The following is a 19168-nucleotide window of genomic DNA, read 5'->3' as shown; positions in this document are numbered from 1 at the left end:
GGACCTGCTTGAAAACCTCCTAAGCTTACTTTTACTAGCTTAGGTTAAAACTTCCCCAAGGTACAAAATTATTTTACCCTTGGATTTCCACTGCCACCACCAAACTTTATCTGGTTTTACTGGGAAACATGGTTTGGACACATCTTTCCCCCTAAAATCCTCCCAACCCTTGCACCCCACTTCCTGGGGAAGGTTTGGTAAAAATCCTCACCAATTTGCATAGGTGACCACAGACCCAAACCCTTGGATCTCAGAACAATGAAAAAGCATCCAGTTTTCTTACAAGAAGACTTTTAATAGAAGTAAAGGAATCACCTCTGTAAAATCAGGATGGTAGATACCTTACAGGGTAATTAGATTCAAAACATAGAGAATCCCTCTAGGCAAAACCTTAAGTTACCAAAAAGACACACAGACAGGAATAGTCATTCTATTCAGCACAGCTCTTTTCTCAGTCATTTACAGAAATCATAATCTAACACATACCTAGCTAGATTACTTACTAAAAGTTCTAAGACTCCATTCCTGTTCTGTCCCCGGCAAAAGCAGCATACAGACAGACACAGACCCTTTGTTTTTCTCCCTCCTCCCAGCTTTTGAAAGTATCTTGTCTCCTCATTGGTCATTTTGGTCAGCTGCCAGTGAGGTTACCGTTAGCTTCTTAACCCTTTACAGGTGAGAGGATTTTTCCTCTGGCCAGGAGGGATTTTAAAGGGGTTTACCCTTCCCTTTATATTTATGACAGGCCCCAGTATTGAACTGGATGCACTAATGAATAGGAGAGCCACTTAAAGTAGAATGTGTTCATGCCTACCTGTTCCACCTAGGAGATGGGGCATTGTTAGTCCAAAGCATATAGCACTGTAGCTGTTCATGCCTGAAGTAGCAGAACTGGTGTTGTTGGAACTTTTGTGAGGTGCAGGCATAGCTTTTGGCCAATTAGAGGTAGAAAAAGGAATTTCTGGCCACTGTTTTGGCTTCGGTGTCCAACTGTAATGTGAAGTCAAGTAAGATTCCATGATTGCATCTGTTTGACAATCAATGGACTCATGCTTTTGACAGAGTTGCTGGTCATGATTTCTAGAAAATCTTCAAAATCCTGCCCGCTGTGCACCAACATAACCTCCACCTTGCTTGGACTGATTAGAAGCCAGCTGTTGCATTCAGACACTTTCAGTATATCTCCTAGCCCCAGGGAAGTTGGGTGATGGTCTAGGAAATGTGAACGCTATAGCTATCTATATCATAGCGATACATATATATAGGCCCCTACCAATTTCCCTGCCGTGAAAAATGTGTCACCGATTGTGAAATAAGCCCTTCCCTGTGAAATATGATCTCCCCCTTGTTGCTGGGAGCGCCCCAGTCAGGGGACTCCTAGCTGCAAGTGCCAGCTGGCCTGAGGAGCGAGGAACTTGTCCTTCCCCTTCATGGCCACTCTTGCTCTCAGGGGAGATCAGACTGTGGAGTGCCTCCCCCTGCTGCAGGAAGCTCCAACCCCGGACATTCCTGCAGCTGGAGGAGACTTGTGGAGGTGAGTGCAATATCCCCCTGCTCCTGGAAGCACCCCAGCCAGGGAGCGCCTAAGCTGGGAGTTTCTGCTGGGCTGGGGAGAGACAGGATTTGTCTTTCCCTTGCATGGCAGCTCTGAGGTGGAGTGGGCAGATCAGACCAACCTCCGAGTGCCAACCCCTGCTGCAGAAAGCTCCCTGCCCAGCACTGGAGGTTCCTGCAGCTGAAGGAGACTTGTGGAGATGCGTCTGATAACCCCCTGCTCCTGGAAGCACCCCAGCCAGGGAGCTCCTAGCTGTGAGTCCCTGCTGGGCTGGGGAGAGACAGGTCTTGTCCTTCCCTTGCATGGCAGCTGGGGATGGGGGGGAAGGGAGTGGGAGATCAGATCCACTTCTGGGTACCTTTTGGGTGTGACCCCCGTGGTTACAACACTGTGAAATTTCAGATGTAAATAGCTGAAAAAGTGAAATTGACCAATTAAAAAACCCTCTGGCTGTTAAATTGATCAAAATGGACCATGAATTTGGTAGGGCCCAACATATATATCAGCAGCATATTTCTGGTATTTGAGCCTATAGCATCTCAAAGTCTTTAGTAATGCAATGTAAATATTGAATAGGAGCAGAGAAATCACCCTGCCTTGCAGGGCTCCATCTTCACTAGTGGTTGTTTTCCTTGAGGAGTGGAAGCTGTCACTCATGGCCCTCCTAAGCAAAACGAGCACTTTTCTCTTGACTCCTGCTTACCATATTCTACGGATGATCTAGCAGTTCCTTGTGGCTAGCTGGTTCCTTGTGGCCACCATTGCTTTTGGCTACAAAAGGGATCACGCATCAGTGTGATCCACACTGTCTCCTTGCTGGGTCTGAAACCTGGCTTAGAGTGGTTGAAGATATTGGCAGAAGTCGGATGCTGTTAGAGGCAGGTTGCAACTCTCTTCTGAGTAAGACTGACTTAGATTTGTGAACAAAGTGGGAAGTAAGATTTTTAGGATTATATATATATATATATATAAATATCAAGTGTATTGTTGCCTGCTTCAGGGCCTTTTTTGGGCTCCCTCCATGATGCGTATACTGATGTCATCACTGAGGAGAGGCCCACGTGCTCTGTAAGTGCTTTCACCAGACAGGAGGAGCAAGTGTTTGGCTGCCATGTATTGGCACAGATTTCCTTTGTCAATTTTAGTGCCTCCCAATGAATGGTTGGTTTAGATAGATAGGTGCTGGTGGCATGCTCCAACTCTTTTTGTTATTGATCTGTTGCCCTAGTGAGGGTGTTCTGGATTTTGTTTCCTTTTTTCAGTGCGGTATGAGGGTCTTTGCAGCAGGCATTATTACTCAGGTTTTCATGGTTCATGTAGACAGTCCAGTTTGGTTAGATGTTTTACACCATTTCATGCTGTTATGGTGAGGTAGCAATGTGTGAAGAATCAGGCCTAATATGAGTAAAAGCAATCAGGAAATTAATTCATACTGTTATCAAGCAAGGTCGTATTGTACCTTTTTCACCAGCTGTGCAAAGACAGGAAGGTGAAGCTCTTTACGTAAAATGGCCCACATATTTTGTGAATCTTGGATTCTGCTATAAACTCAAAAGATTGAATTAAATAGAGAAAGGTTAATGAAAGGTTTCAATCTTGATTGTAATGACCACAGTGAAGCCAAGGGGCAAGAGAGATGGCAGCTTTAACAATTAAACTACCTCAAACACATTCTTATTTATCCCTATCGCCATAATGAACTGAAATGCCACAATTAATCATATCACACTCATTACTAAGAAGCTCTCACATCTCCCTTTTGGAATGTTCTACAAGATAGTCATGTTTTTATTCATCTTTATTAAATCAGAGTATTTTAGACGTTATGCAAATTAATTTTTAATAAAATGTAAGAACTATTTATACATTCTTGGTAAATTTTGATATTGAAAGATGGCTTTTTAACTACACAAAATATAAACCATTTCCACCTGCCGCCTCCATTTTACTGTCATGATAGCAAACTTGGTCCAAGTGGACCCAGCTGTCCTATTGGTACTTTTGATGCAAGCTGGAAGCGCTCTGCTTACCTCATCATATGCCAAAGGCATGTCTGGCACTACGTCAGAGTCAGTCATGTCCTCTTCCTTCAATAAGACACAAGTGTTTATTTCTATGGCTCTGTTAAAATGTAAGCAAGCTTCTTGGGCCAAACCCTGGGAAGTTCTGAGCACTTGAATCTCCCACTGAACGGTGCGGGAACTCAGCATCTTTTAGGATTTGGCCCCTTCAGCATGTTTATAAAATTCAATTACAAAATATTTATAATGCTAGCACTTGTGTGATGGAACAAAATGATGAATAAATTAACGTACAAACAGTCTGCTCTTTTCTTGGAATAGTCTGATGTCCTGATTTAGGATATTAGGAGATGGAAGGAGATTGGGCTTGCCATCTGAGAGGAAGAATGGTCCAGTGGTTAGGGCATTCGTCTAGGCACCCAAGCTCAAGTCTCTACTCTACCACAAACTAACAACAACGGAGCCATAGACATACCATTCATAGATATTATTTAGATTGACATAGTAACCTGCGTGCTTAAAAAACAGAGGAATACATAGGTCATGCCTCCAAAGCATACAATCTAAAGAGACAAAAACAGATGAAGAATGGGTGAAAGGAATGTACCAAAAAAACCAAATTCATCAATCTTTGTTAACATTAGATGTGCCAGCGTCAAGTAACTAAATACCCAGATTTTTTGTGTGTTTTGAAAGAATGTGCAATTTCTGGGTTGCCTTTACCTACCAAAGCATGACCAATTCACAACAGGTATCTGCAGTACAAACACATTTCTTTTAATATATATCCACAGTACTGTTGCACTTCATGTTGGGCTATCTAAGACCACATTGTTTTACATCATATACAATGTAAACCAGTATTACATAGCACGACATGTCAGAAAAAGGAATCGTTTTCTGATTGGTTGTACGTGGGTCATTCCAGACAGTATGTGTCTCCGCCCTAAATTCATTAAACAAGTAAAAGTGGTAATAGCATAAAATGATATTGAAAACCATAAACCCTTATCTTCCCACCTACAGAAATGAATGCTGGTAACTTAGGTATTTCTCTACTTAATAGAGCATATTTTTGTGGCTTTTATACTTTTACTGATATTAAAATAAGAGAGGAAATTAGAGAAAGATTAATTAAAGGTTTTCGTCATGATTTCGATGGCCACAACCAAACAAATGACCAAAGGAAATATGAGCTTTCAATTGAAAACAAAAAACAAACACACACCAAACTTTTATTTATAACTATTGCTACAACACAAAGGAATGCCACCATTGATTATATCTCATCGATTACTAAATTGTCGTCATGTACCCCTTGATGATGCAAGATGCAATGAGATGCTACTAAAAATTCTTTATGAGACTTAATTAGTTGTTTATTCAATCTGCTAGCTTCTTTTCATTTCTTTTTTGTGTTTGTTTGCTTTTGTAAAAGTTAGCATGCAGATTTTTAAAAGCATTGGTGAATTTTTGTTATTTATAAAACACTACTAGATATTTTCCCTACCTTCGATGTTTTCAAATATTGAATGCTAAGATTTTAGGCGTTAACAAAGCACAAAACACTATGTCTATAACAGAAATAAGTTTTAATGTTGCTGCATACTCTGGGCTAAAATTTTGATCAGATATTGAACAGCAGTGTAAAGCAGGTAAAACACCATTGAAATCAATGAATGAACTGACTCCTAATTTCCACCCTCATAACCAAGAACAGAGGCTACGTGCTCAGGTTCCCCTCCAAAAGAGATGCAGTGAGTCACCATTCAGGCATGCAACGACCCAGCTGCACTGACTTAGCTCTGGTCTGCACTACAGAATTACTTTGCTATAACTACATCATGACCTAAGGGCTGGTGTGTAGACAGTTCAATGTTGGTGGGAGACCTCCCGCCAACATAGCTTTTGCCTCTCACAGAAGTGGATTAACTACCCCAATGCGAGAAGCTTCTCCTGTCGGCTTAGATCATCTTCATTAAAGTGCTGTGGCAGCGCAGCTGTGCCAAAGCAGTATTTTAAGTGTAGATCTGCCCATACTCTTCCCACAAAGCCTTCTGTGACTCAGCCTTCAGGCATGCGGCAGCAGCCTACCCCAGAACAGAGTCTGGGTCAGATGATACGCAGACCCAGGTATTTCCCCACCTTCTCCAGAGTTGCAGATCAGTGTGTGCAACAGCACTACCCAGAAAGGAATCCTCCTTCAGCCTTACAGTGTATGAGTCTCTCAAGACTCCCAGCCCGCTCTTGATCCTGTTCCTGCCCTAGCCTAGCCTGAGCACTGTTCCAGCCATACTCTGACCTTGCTCCAGCCCTGTTACTGACCCGCACCAGCCTGGCTTCCATTTCCAGACCCTCAGATTCTGACTACCTGACTTCAGCCTTCTGCCTAGACCTGGACCCTGTTTATGGTAGTGACTTGGCCTGCACCTGGACTCTGGCTACATTACTGATTTCAGCTTGTCTGCAGACTCTGATCTCTGTTCTGACCCTGGGCTGTCCCCAGATCTTGATTCCAGTGCCACCATTGGCCCAATCCGACCCTACGTCCGGCGTCAATCTCTGCTCCAACCATTAAGCCTTACTGCCAGAGGGGCAGTGCCTGACACACTATATGTTCACAGAGATGTGCACCGATAAAATAATGTATGTATCATCTGCTGAATATTCTGTACTATTCATGGAGTTAAATTTAACTTCTTGCTTTAATTGCTTATCAGTTTCATAAGCATAATTCCCATGACTTAAGCTGCTTTTCTTAGGATCTGCTACCGTTCCATATAGAACTTTATATTTTTCACCAATTTTTTCTGTTTAAAATGTATATGTATGTAAATTATTATTCATCTGAGTCTCACATCAGAGGTTCAGTATAAATACTGAATCAATGTGGAAAACATCGCGTCTGCTTTAACTTGACTTGATTATACCTAAATATAAATTAGCATTTTAATCTATTTTTAGTTGTCTTCATTGTATTATATTGTGCATTTGTTAAAAATGTATAGAATATAAACCAACTATCTTTACATGTCTGTATGCTGATAAAATGAAACCTATCTTAACTGGTCACCCAAGGGAACAAGGGGGGAAAAGCTGACTGCTTATTAGAGCGCATCTTTAACTAAAGGTCAAATAAAATTGTATAGGAAACCTTGGGATGCATTAAAATGTTTTATCTTTTTCAAACAATGCTACCTATTGCAGGTAACCAAGTTAGTGCAGCTTTTACTGAACAAGACTGAGCTATTATAAAGGATCAATTTAATTTATATACTATTTTTTTGCCCTGTATTTTCAATATATTACTGTTGGTTTATTAGCTATATTTTAACCAACAACTTGGTGTTCAAGAGGTTTTTAAAATAAACACAGTTGCAAAATACTGCAATCTGTGATGGTGCCAAGTACCATTTTTCTAGTCTACGGATGTGAGTGACATGTGGATGTGACTGAAGAAAAGTTATGACTTTTGAATGATGATGACTTTCTTTGTAAACAATTCCCCAGTTATATCTGCAGTGCATATTTTGATAATGACACACAATCGTTCACTTCTTACAGGTTTAAGTTTCTTTAATAATTTTGTTAAATGTAAAAGAGGGGGAAATGAAGACATTAACAAACACACAATTAAACAGGTTAGGCCAACAATGCAGTGCTGGTCATTCAGGAACCCTGTGCTAATTTTAATTAGCTGCTTTCCCTTGCTTTCAAATGTAATTAAAGCAGCTTAGTTGTGCTCAGTGATGCAAAACACCTTATTTAATCACTAACATTATTTCCCTGAACTATTAATGATTTTCAAAATGCATGTTTATGCAGAATTAGAACAGTAATTATCTTACCAGTTAATTTTGTACCTTCACATTTCACACCTAGCTCCAACGTCATTCATTTACCACAGCCTTTCTGTCAAAACAAAGAAATGCTTGTTCTAAATGTTCTTCTGACTGCCAAATTGAAAGCCAAGTTTTGTAACACTAATAAAGTAGCTCCCAAGTGAAACAGGTGTAGTAATTTAGGTCCTTCCTGTCTCAAACTTGCACGTACATGCTATGTCTTTTCTTTATTAGTTTTAAAATGAGAGCTCGGTGTGCAAAATAAGCTATTTAATTCAGACTCGTGGAGCAGAATATAATCTTTAATTTAAACTAGAGCAGTAAAAAAAGGCTTTTAATTTTAACTGGCATGTGCGTGTGAATTTGAATTAATAATCCAGAAAATTGAAACTGTTTTGCTGCTGTTGCTGGATACTGACTGTTCTTCACATGCCCTTAGTTTCACTCTCTCTATTTCTCTCTCCCAAATTTTGGCTGGTGCTTTATTATTATTATTATTATGCAGCCCTTTTATGCAAACTAAAGTGTTCTGAAAAAGAAAGTCTCAGTTGACTGAACATCCCACCTAAAAAAATACTACATTAAAGAAATACTTAAATCTGTAGCTAGTTTACAAAAAAAATGTAATTGGTGTATTTGTTATATATACTTAAGACATAATACAAATGCGCTATGAATGTACACTTGATTGGCTCATCAGATTTTAAGGCTTTCTCCTGCTATGACTTTTAATCTAAACCTACTGCATTATCCACCTATCTACTCATATGGTTACCACCAGAATATCAGATAGCCTTATAATCATTGAATAATTCGCCCTTCCAATATTCGTGACGTAGGGAGGTATTCTTATTCCCATTTTACAGATGAGGAACTCAGCCAACGAGAGATTAAGTGGCCCAAGGTCACACATGGAATCTATGGCCAAGAGGGAAACTGAACTCAGAACTACCCTTCTAACTAGAGCCCTGTGGCTGGAAGGGGTTATGAACAATCTCTCAGGTGTCTGATTATCCTGAATTGTAGCGTGTGCTAGCTGTGAGGTGCATGCTGCTTCTTTGAAAACGGATGGCTCATGAACAGAGCAGGATGAGCAGCCTGTATAGAAATATCCTGCTCCCTGCTTATTTGTACCTACAAGAAGTCAGGTAGGTGAATGTTTCACTACTACTATTTGTCCGTGCAATTCAACTCAAAATTTCACCAACAAAATGAGAGACCAGACAGAGACTCAGCTGTTGATCAGGTCCACTATTTACACATACACAAGTAAACTAACTTATTGTAGGAAGGGTTTTAGGAAAAAAAAATTAAAAACAATTTGTAGTGCTTCTAACTCTGATATACATTTGATAACTGTATTTTGGAAGTGATGTAATCTCAGAAAGGATATTAGACCCTTATGTTGCAGCCACTCATGCATGTGATTAACTTTAACATGTGAGTAGAGCCTATGAAGTCAATGGGACTACTAACAAGCACACTGTTACTCTTGTGAGTAAGTGATTGCAGGATGGAGACTTAAGTGTGCAACATTTTGTGCAAATATGCAAGTGATACTAAAACATTACATTTTAATATATTAAATATATATATAGTAATTTTTAAATATAGTAAAAATATACAGAAGAAGACATTGACCACTGTACAATAGAAGCTGATTCAGTATTACAACTTTATATGCAGTCTACCAAACTAGCTCTATTTTAATGTATTTAAATATATTAGATTTTTAAAAGAGGTCAGTAAACTTGAAACTGCTAAAATTCTTTCAATATTTTTAGAATGCCCAAGATTCATGGTCTCCTGGCAACTAGCAATCACATGGCTGCATAGGTTTTGGCCTACTGTTACAATGCGGTTATGTGTTTGGTTGATGATTTATTCAAACCCAGTTTTCAAACCTGCTGTTAGCTCTCTCACTGCTTTAATGCAGCTAGTCCACCATTCATAACTGTCAAGAACCAATTCATCGGGACTTGGACTTATTAGGCCTCCAAACTAAGTATTGTACATACTTAGTTTTGTCACTGTGCATGTGCATATACACACTATTTTCCATTCTTTTAAATTGCTCTCTCAGGTTAACATTATGGAATATTTTTTACCCAATGATCAAGCTAACCCACTCAAAACAGATGCCCAAACTTCCTGAATTCTGAAGAATACATTTCTGTACAACATTTTGTTAGTAGGTGGCAATGATCCTAAATGCAACTAATCAAAGGGGGAGGTAGAGAAATGGAAGCCAAGTATGGTTTTTACATGCTGTAGGTACATTCAGCTATCATATTTATATAGCACAAGGCTTAAGTTTACAGAGATTACAGGATGGAGGGAAGCATCTTCCACAAACATCACAGCACTTAGAAGAGAAGCTATACGGGTCTTCTTCCCTTAAACAGTGACATTACTTTCATCTATGAAAAGAAAAAGATGGCTATGGAAATTTGAGAAGCAACCACAGTAGATATTTACCCTGCTAAGGATAATGTAACACTTCTCTTGATCAAACACTGCATCTGTATAAGTAACACAGGAAGAGAAAATGGTGTTTGAAAATAAAAGTTACTTGTCTTTACTAGTCTTTGTTTGAATCCAACTAACACTGTCAATTCAATACTTTAGAAAAGGCATATTTGAATACGAGTTCTTTAATAGTTTTACATTTTGAATAATGTGCATGATAGGTGTACTGAATGGAGCAAAGCATAAGTAATATTCTAAGATGTGTTGCCACAAGTGTACAGTAGCAGTGTGATAAAAAGGATACATAATATGAGTCTGGGAATGAAGTCGGTTTAAGCTTTAAACAATCATACATATACATTTTAAATAGCTATTTTAAGCCCTGTACATATTGCTTTAAATTCTAAGATTCTACTGGAGAAAAATGCAACACTCTGGAAAGAAATTTCATTTAAATCAGAAATATTGTCAATTCCAGGCTTTGACCACCTGACAATTAAATAAAACAAAGCATTTTCATAGCATGAAAGACTGTTAATAGTCCCACAAAAAGGAAATTATTGTAAAAAAAAAAAAAAAAAACCATACCTTATCTATCTAAAGATGCCAACAAGAATAATTGGAAGGTTAAGGAGGTCTTCTCTTGAGTGTTTCCTGATGTTTTGCCCATCTCATCAGGAATTTCGACAGAGGAATAAAATGGCACTCTGTCTTCTGGACAGCTTGGTGTTTGTCTTTCGCTGTCAAGCAAAAAGGGATACAATTCCACTCATCTGGAGAAGATTAGAATAGGAAATATAAGAAAATAGAACAATATGATGATGTCCCATGTTTAGGGATATAGTCCCCGCTCACGACAGGAGACTAACACAGCACTCCCATCAGATCTAATACATTATATGTCATTCTGCTCATCACGAACAGACTATACCTCCTTATCAGCTATATCATCAACTTTCACAAATAAGGTTCTAACACAAGAAAATCCCAGCAACCTATCAAAATGATCCATACATCAATTATCTCTATTAAACGATGCCACTTCCTGTAGTGCTTACTACCACAAGTGACTACAGCAGGACTACTCATGGGATTAAGCATTATAACCAGTAGTGCTTGCTAGATAAGACCCTAAGAAAAATCTATGGGAGCTTCACAAGACTTAAGGTTACACTCATAGTGTTTTCAAAAGGATGGGTGCCCAGGAACATGAAAATTAATACATTTTAACATATAGTATTTCATATTAGACCGAGGTCTTCCCTTAAAACGAATAAACTGAGCCTGATTTTCCAGTCTGTTACATTTGTATTACGCTAGAGTAATTTCACTAGAGCTACACCAATATAGACTGGCATAAGAGAGTGGGCCCATAGCCAAAGTGCATTTAGTACTTAGTCACTATGTTATACTAAATAAAAGCTTACTGCTGCTGGAGATATAATTCCTAAGGATTCTGGATTGTCATATTTCTCCAAGAATTAAAGGGTTGTTTCACCTTGTTTAAAAAAATCCCCCCATTCAAATTGCATTTCTCTGCATAATCCGTTGTGCTCTGTGTATGACGTCACAGTATCATGTCCAGCATTCTCCATAGAACTGGCTCAGTGAATTGCCATAACATAGCAGGGCTTCCTTTCCCCTTTGTCTTGGTTTCTGATTAGGTCCAGCCAAAGAAAATGGCTCCCTGCCAAGAGCACAGTGAAGGAAAAGGATGCAGGGAAAGTGCTGGTCCAACAACTGTTCCTTTAAGCCTGACTGAAATACTTCTGAGGAGAAACTAGAAAAAGATTCTTTTTAAACAGTGTAACAGAGTGTGCATTCAAACACACGCATGCACACACAAAACACATTCCCCCAGCCTAGACTAACTCTATTCCTATGGGGCTGCTGCATGTGATCAGTGGAATTAGGATCCAGGAGTAATTTTGCAACAGAACATCTGGGTCATGGCAGAAAAACAAGAATCTGGATGGCTAGGGGCCTGCCTCATAGATGCTGTAAGAGAGAAAATAATAAAACTTATGTACTCACTGAAGTGTATTTCTGAAATGGGGAACCTCTGTCTTTAAATTATTCTGATTTGGAGCTTAGATCTGTATGAATTTCCATATTTGAGGAATTTGTACATCAGGCTCTACGAATGCGGCCTCTTGGAACAAACACACAGTGGATATGGTTTAATTTTTAGAAGTAAAGCAATTTGGAATTGCCTTACTCTCCCTGAAAGCCTACTGATCAGGGTAGGACTTCACAGAGTGCAAGTTAAGGTAGAATTCTATATAGTTTAGGTTTTTCTATAATGATCACCCCCACAGTATCTAAGGGTGTGGTACAAAGCCCATTGCTGTCAATGGGGCTTTGGATCAAGCTCTTGGTGCTTTTTGGCCATGTAAGACAAACCCATGGATACATCAGGCCCTAATTTATTCTCCATCAAGCTATTTTTCAGGTTTCTTCTACTACTTGCTCCCTTCTCCCAGATCACCAGTTCCATGGAACCTAACCACAATAAGAGATCCACATGATTGCAGAAAAGCATATGGAATGATGGTTGAGGTCCAAAACAATTGATTCAGCATCCTGATGAAGGGCAATCTAAACAAACGACAGCTGGAGACAGACACAATAGAGCAACAGGAAGTGCCATGGGTAGAGGCAGATGACAAAATTTGAAATTTGGAGGGAAAAAAGGTGGGGGTGGAGAAGAAGAAACATTTTTCACACTTTTTTGGGTGTGAAAAATATCTGCATGTTTGAACCAGGTCTCTCCCTGCGCCAATCAGAAAGCAGCTATGAGGAGGCAGCCTATTCAGAGTGGAAGTTTAAAGAAACAACTGGAGGCAGCATGCTTTAGTTCAGTAGATAAACACTCCTTCAGATTACAAGTCTGATTTAGAAATGGAAGGAAAGAGATACACAGGCATGCGTAAAATGGAACTGAGCAAGTAACCAACAGATGGAATCAAAAGAAATATCGTGAACGAATTAGCTTTAGATTAAAAAAAGAATTACAAAGAGTTACCACTAAAGGATTAACATCAATAGTATCATTAAACTGCTATTAAAGAAGATCAGGACAATTGGATGGGGAAAGAGGAAGTAATAAATACAAATTAGTGGGAATACAAGAAAAAAAAAAGATTCAAGGACAATAGAGAACACCAAGTTGTGGTCAAGTCTTGATGTGGTGATGGCAAGAGCAAGAAGTACAGAGGTAAGTGCTATCATTATTAATAATAATAATAATAATTCAGAAATGACACAGATCGTCATCATTACTTCCAGACAAAGTGATACCTGTAGCCACATAAGTGCCTTCCAGCCTAGTCTCATCATAAATGCAGGCTGCAGATGGAAGCCCAGCCACCAGGGATGCCAAAGCAGAGCAAAATGACACTAGGGCAATCCTATCACTCTGAAACAGCAGAGACAATGGTTACCGGCAGTAAATAGCTACGGAGAACAAAATCTTTAAGACCATTTTCTTACATTTTGCCAAAAACTGAATATTACCAAGCCTGAAAATCAGTTTTAAGGGTACACTTTAAGAAAACTCAAGATATGAGAAAGTATGAAAAAGCAGTTACCCAAACAACCTCCCACTCCCATCTGCCACTATACACACTTATTGCCTCTTGTATGTATAATGGAGACATTCTGATGAAAGAGATTTTGCCTCAAGTTAAATTTTGTACATGTGTCTATTGAATACAATTCCCCCACCACTTTAAATCTCTGGTGGATGAAACCACCTCATTTTTGATGCATCCCTTAAGAGGTTGGTGGCCCCACATACAAAGTGGGCATGGCTGAGATTTTTGAAGCAGCTGCAAAGGATTTAGTCACACGCCTTTCATTAAAAGTAATGGAAGATGTATAGCTAAATCGCCTGCTCCATTTGGAAAATTCCAACTTGTGTTCCCATGCTAAGTCACACGGTATGACCATGATTTCAGGTTTGTGATCTGCATTCTTTTGGGTAACAATTGCACAGAATGTATGTGCTTTTTGGTGAAGAGCTGTCTTTTTCCAGTGATTGCACTTAAAGAAGCCAGAAGTAACCTACTGGCTTGCTGTAAAGACTTCAATTTAAATCAGAGGTGGGCAAACTACGGCCCGCAGGCCACATCTGGCCCACGGGACCCTCTTGCCCAGCCCCTGAGCTCCTGGCCCAGGAAGCTAGCCCCCGGCCCCTCCCGTGCTGTTCCCCCTCCCCCGCAGCCTCAGTCCGGCACAATGTTCTGTGCGGCCAGGAGGCGCAGCTGCAGAGCCGCGGCCTCACCTGGTGCTCTGGACAGTGCGGCTGTAGCGCCGCCAGCCACCGGTGCTCCAGGCAGCACAGTAAGGGGGCAGGGAGAAGGGGGGATTGGATACAGGGCAGGGGAGTTGTGGGGGGTGGTCAGAGGGTGGGGAACGGGGGGGTTGGATGGGGCAGGGATCCCGGGAGGGAAGTCAGAAAGTAGAAGGGGTGTCGGGGGGCAGTGAGGGTAGAGGGAGAAGAGGTGGTTGGATGGGGCAAGAGTCCTGGGGGGCAAGTCAGGAATGAGAGGGGGTGTTGGATGGGGCAGCAGGGGGCAGTCAGGGTTGGGGGGTCCAGTGGTGGTCAGGGGACAGGGAGCAGGGGGTGGTGGATGGGGTAGGAGTCCCGGGGGGGCCATCAGGGGGCGAGAAGCAGTGTGGGGGGGGTCAGATAGGAGGCGGGGGCCAGGCCACACCTGGCTGTTTGGGGAGACACAGCCTCCCCTAACCGGTCATCCATACAATTTTGAAAACCCGATGTGGCCCTCAGGCCAAAAAGTTTGCCCGCCCCTGATTTAAATACTAGACATACAATCTCTCCAACAACAAGAGTAATGTAATAGTAATAACCTATGGCTCTCACCGAGTGCTTTTCATCAGCTCAGTAGATCTGTATGTGTTTTACAAGGGAGGTCACCATCATTATCCCCATTTTACATATGAGAAAACAGACACAGAAGTGAGGTGACTTGCCGAAGGTCACCTAGCAGGCCAGTGGCAAACATGGGAATAGAACCCAGTTCTACAGTGTGCTAAAGGGCAGCAGGGGGGCGGGGTCCTGGCTGCCTGGCCCATGCCTAGGGCTCCGCTTCTGCCCCCACTCTGTAGAGGGGTCTCTGGGTGTGCGGCGCTGGGCATAGGGATCTGTGGAAGGGTTGGGGTGCGGGGGCGTGGTTCTCAACCTGAGACCCACAATGATAAATAGGTTGAGAACCACTGTCAAAACTTCCAAGCTGTGTAGGGATGAAGACTGCTCCTTCTTAGGCTGTCTGCCACTAAGCATGTGCTTCTTCCTTTGCAGTCCTCAGACTGGACTGCTTCCTCACTGTGGCTCTTGGTCCTGGCCTCTTGTTCTCCCCATGCAGTTTCCTGTGTACAGTTCATCCCCTTTAGCCATCCACACTGGGGCCATGCACACTTTATTTTGTGAGCTCTGGAGATTATGATCAGATCTGCTTTTAATAAATGTTTCCACCAACATCCTGACCTCCCTCTTAAACAATCAAAAGCAGCAGTCCTTACTAAAACCAACAGATTAACGTTCATTTTGTGTTTCTTAATAATTCTATCATGACATGGAAAAAAAGCAACAAGCTACGAAATTGTTCAGGAAGCAAGATCATTTCCTTATTCATTCCTTTGTTGCATCTTCTCAACATTTTGTCCAATTTACCTCTACATTTCCAGAGGGGGAAACCAAACAAACACATCCTAGCATAAAATTATGGTTCTGAAATTTGAGGTGGATTGATTTACCATAGGTGAAAACTGAATATATAATAAAAGGCTAACTCCAACCTTAATTATGGACATCTATCTTCTCTCCACAATAATAAAGAGGGAGAAATACATTCAGTCAGGTTAACTATTGCATGACAAAAAATCTTTTTACTTAAAAAGAAATTGAGAGGCAATACTAATGTATGCAAAGTATACCCAACTTGTGTATTCAAATCCCACTGGGGATGCAGATACATTTTATCCATTGTACAGATGTATTAAAACAGCAAAGAGCTGGACTCATATCTAGTCATGAAAACAATCATTTTATGCATTGGTTCCCCGAGTCTTTTTTATTAGTGTAACTGAACAAAGAAACTAGAACCATAGCAGGCACTCAGAGATGAAGCACGACTTGGATGGCTACTTTGTTCTTTTCACACTTAAAAGTGACATTTATCCTTAAGCAGTGAGCCAGCACATGACCCCCATTTTGAGTGCTTAAGTGAGACTTTCGTGGTGCACAGGCCTTGTGCTGATCCCCTTCACAGGGGTCAATTTCACTCATAATGAACATAATGAACAAACAACAATTTGTACTTAGTACCTTAAGAAAACATTGCCGAATTAATTTCCTTTAAAATTGTGTGATAAGCAAAGGCCTAAACCTTTAAAACAAATAGTCTCTTTTAGCCAGCCTAGATAATCAAACTCTTTCCAACAGCGTTCAGAATCTTTAACTTGGATACAGAGTCTAATATATTGTAACTATAGTATTTTGAAAGTGTCAGCTCTGACTGACATAATAAGCTGTAAGTATAGAGCCTAAAAAATTCCATTAAAAGTTAAAGTTTCAGTCCAATAAACAAAGGTATATGAGGTAATGTATCTACAATTCTCAATCACAATCTCTTTGATTATGGCCTATTTCAACTAGTGTGATCTATAATGAATGTATTGGTTTTTGTGTTCATTCTGTAGGTGCAGCCCTTCCTCCTGTTTTGCTTGGTAGTTGTGGAGCCTAAGGGAGGGGTGGATTAAATTGGAAAATATAAATAACAAATCAAAAATTAAAAATTGATTGGATAAACAATTTCCCTTAGTCTGTTTCTTAATAAGTGATCGATTTTTTGATCAATATTCATTATTTCCCAGAACATACCAAACTGTTTATTGAACAAATGAAGGGGTAGAACTACAATGACATGAAATCAAAAAGGTGAACCAATTTCTTTAATAACATGGGTTGAACAGTCCATCTCATCTTACTTGGTGTTCCACACTGCATCACTTGACAGTGTAGCCCTTTTATTTAAAAAAATAAACCAACCAAACAAAAACTAAACAAAAAACCCTACACTAAACTACAAATTAAAAATTCAGGAACATGGAGGATGAGATTTATTAAATATTGGCAGTAATTTGCATAAGGAAGCATGTGTGGGTGTGTATGTAGGCATACACCAATGTGCTGATTTGCACTATATTTTTATGTGCAATTTAAGAGTTTCTTCTTTTCGGAATTTTTTTGTAATCTTTCTCACTAGTCTTTGTTACCCTGCAAACACTTCAGATTTTGAAATAATATTCACATGAGTAAAACATTCACAAAGTTTTCAATCACGTAAAATGTATTTCTCTAATGAAGTTTTCATTCATCAATATCAGATTCAGCAGCACATACAAACTATATACTGCATCCTGACTACATACATCAGGTTATTTCATATTACTTGGTATAACATAAAATAATCTGCCCTGTTGTGGTAGAGACTTACTGAAATTATTTATTTCCCTTAAGGTAAAAGTTATGTCCTGTCTTCATTTGAATGGTAGAGGAGCTAGATCTTTCAGAGCTTTAGTCATGCTTTAATTATATGAGTAACCCCATTGCCTTGAATGGGTTTATCCATAAAAGTAAGCGTTTGCAGGATCAGGCACTATGTTAACAACATAGACCCAAATCCCATGAATACTGGATCCCAGTCGGAACATTTGCCTGGGTTCTAGTTTGCAGGACGAAGGCTATATAAAAACAAGCAAATCAATTAATCTTTTCTGTATTGTATAGACAATACAGGAGACAGGAGCAATCAGCTACCAATTATGCCCTTCACAAAACACCAATTTCCACTCATGAGTAAGAACGAGTATCTACCATTTGTGGTCAATCATAGCATACACGATTCTACCTGTTCGGAAGAAAAAAAGTGTGCCTAATCAAGAAATATTTCTATATAACTGTCAATATTTGTAATGGTCCCTCGCTTTCCCATGGGGAGGGAGGCCTCTCAACCCAGTCCCATCTGGTAGGACAATCAATAGCCTACAGTAGGGCTGGGCGACCAATAGTCACTGCCAGGTTTAAGCCCGGGTTTGGGTGGCTCAAGCTGTCAGCACTTAAACAGAGTCTATAAGTGAGCTGGGGGCCTGGGCTTCAGAAGGCTCAAGCAGCCAGCCATAAAACAGTCTCGGGGTGGCTTTAACCTGGGCAGAGTTCAGGCAGACAGCAAACAAGCAGTCTATGGGTGAGCTGGGGCCTGGGCTTGAGGAGGCTCAGGCGGCCAGCAAGCAACCAGTCTTAAGGCTTGCTTTAGCCTGGGTGGGGCTCAGGCAGACAGCAAAGCAAACAGTCTGCACGGGCGCTGGTACGGGAGGCTCCTTCTTCCGGGTTAGAGCTTCCTTGCACAGTGTAGAGAGTCAGCTGCCCTGGGGTGAGGTGGCAGGGGGACGCAGGCCCATCCTACTCCACCGCGTCCCAGCCCAGGGCCCTGGCAGGGGCAGGAACGGCTCCCCCTGCATTGGTGGGGATCCAGCCGCAACACGCCGACTGAGCCACACCTGGCTGGCATCCGTGGCTGCCCCTGAGCCACTTCCTGCCTCCCCAGCATTTGGTACCTGTGGCCTCCAGGCCTCTTCCAGCTCTTCAGGGTACACGGCGGCCGGCACTCTGGGCCAGTCCTCGTCTGCATCTGGGATTGGGAACAGCCAGGTGTAGGTTCCCCTCTGGAATGTTGCAGAACAGGCGGAGCGTCCTTCTCCTCCGCAGGCTCTGCCCCAACTGTGCTGCAGGGCTTGCCTTTTATACTTCCGGCCAGGCCCCGGTACTTCTGGCGAGGGGGGCGGGGCGATCTACGCTTGGCCCTCCAAGGGGAGTGTAATGGTCCCTCGCTCTCCTGCTCGGAGGGAGACCACTCAGCCTCACTACAATATTCCTTAGGGATTTTTCAGATCTGATATGTGAGTCCCATACATTTGTTTCTTCCAGAATTAACTGCATGGGCATCAAAGACCTTTCTACCATATTATTCTCTCTCATTATTATTATATGCAGCTCTTACATAATGCTTTTCTGCAGTAGGTCTCAAAGCACTTTACAAAGTAGGTCAGTATCATTATCCCCATTTTACAGATGGGGAAATTGAGGCACAGAGTGGCAAAGTGACTTGCCCAAGGACACCCAGAAAGTCAGTGCCTCCCAGTGGTTTTACTAGACTATAAATGTGTGCACCAAATAATTAAATGAGAGCAACTCAGTG

General features: G+C 41.1%; 1 long non-coding RNA gene across 3 annotated transcripts in view; it reads right to left on the bottom strand.

Annotated features, from left to right (window-relative positions):
- Positions 1–19168, bottom strand: part of LOC122461479 — a 70896-nt gene that overhangs the window by 23935 nt on the left and 27793 nt on the right. For 2 of the 3 annotated variants that reach the window (XR_006283400.1, XR_006283401.1), the window contains exons 3-5: positions 13188–13305; positions 10476–11667; positions 3586–3642 (exon numbers count right to left, since the gene is read on the bottom strand). This is a non-coding gene — a long non-coding RNA (uncharacterized LOC122461479). Of the gene's footprint in view, positions 1–3585; positions 3643–9693; positions 11668–13187; positions 13306–19168 lie in introns of those variants that run through there. The other variant, XR_006283399.1, reaches the window with a different exon arrangement.

This window comes from Chelonia mydas, chromosome 8 (genome assembly GCF_015237465.2).
Source record: "Chelonia mydas isolate rCheMyd1 chromosome 8, rCheMyd1.pri.v2, whole genome shotgun sequence".
NCBI lineage: Eukaryota > Metazoa > Chordata > Testudines > Cheloniidae > Chelonia > Chelonia mydas.
The sequence above is the reverse complement of the archived record's forward strand: the minus strand, read 5'-3'. Positions and strand labels throughout refer to the sequence as shown.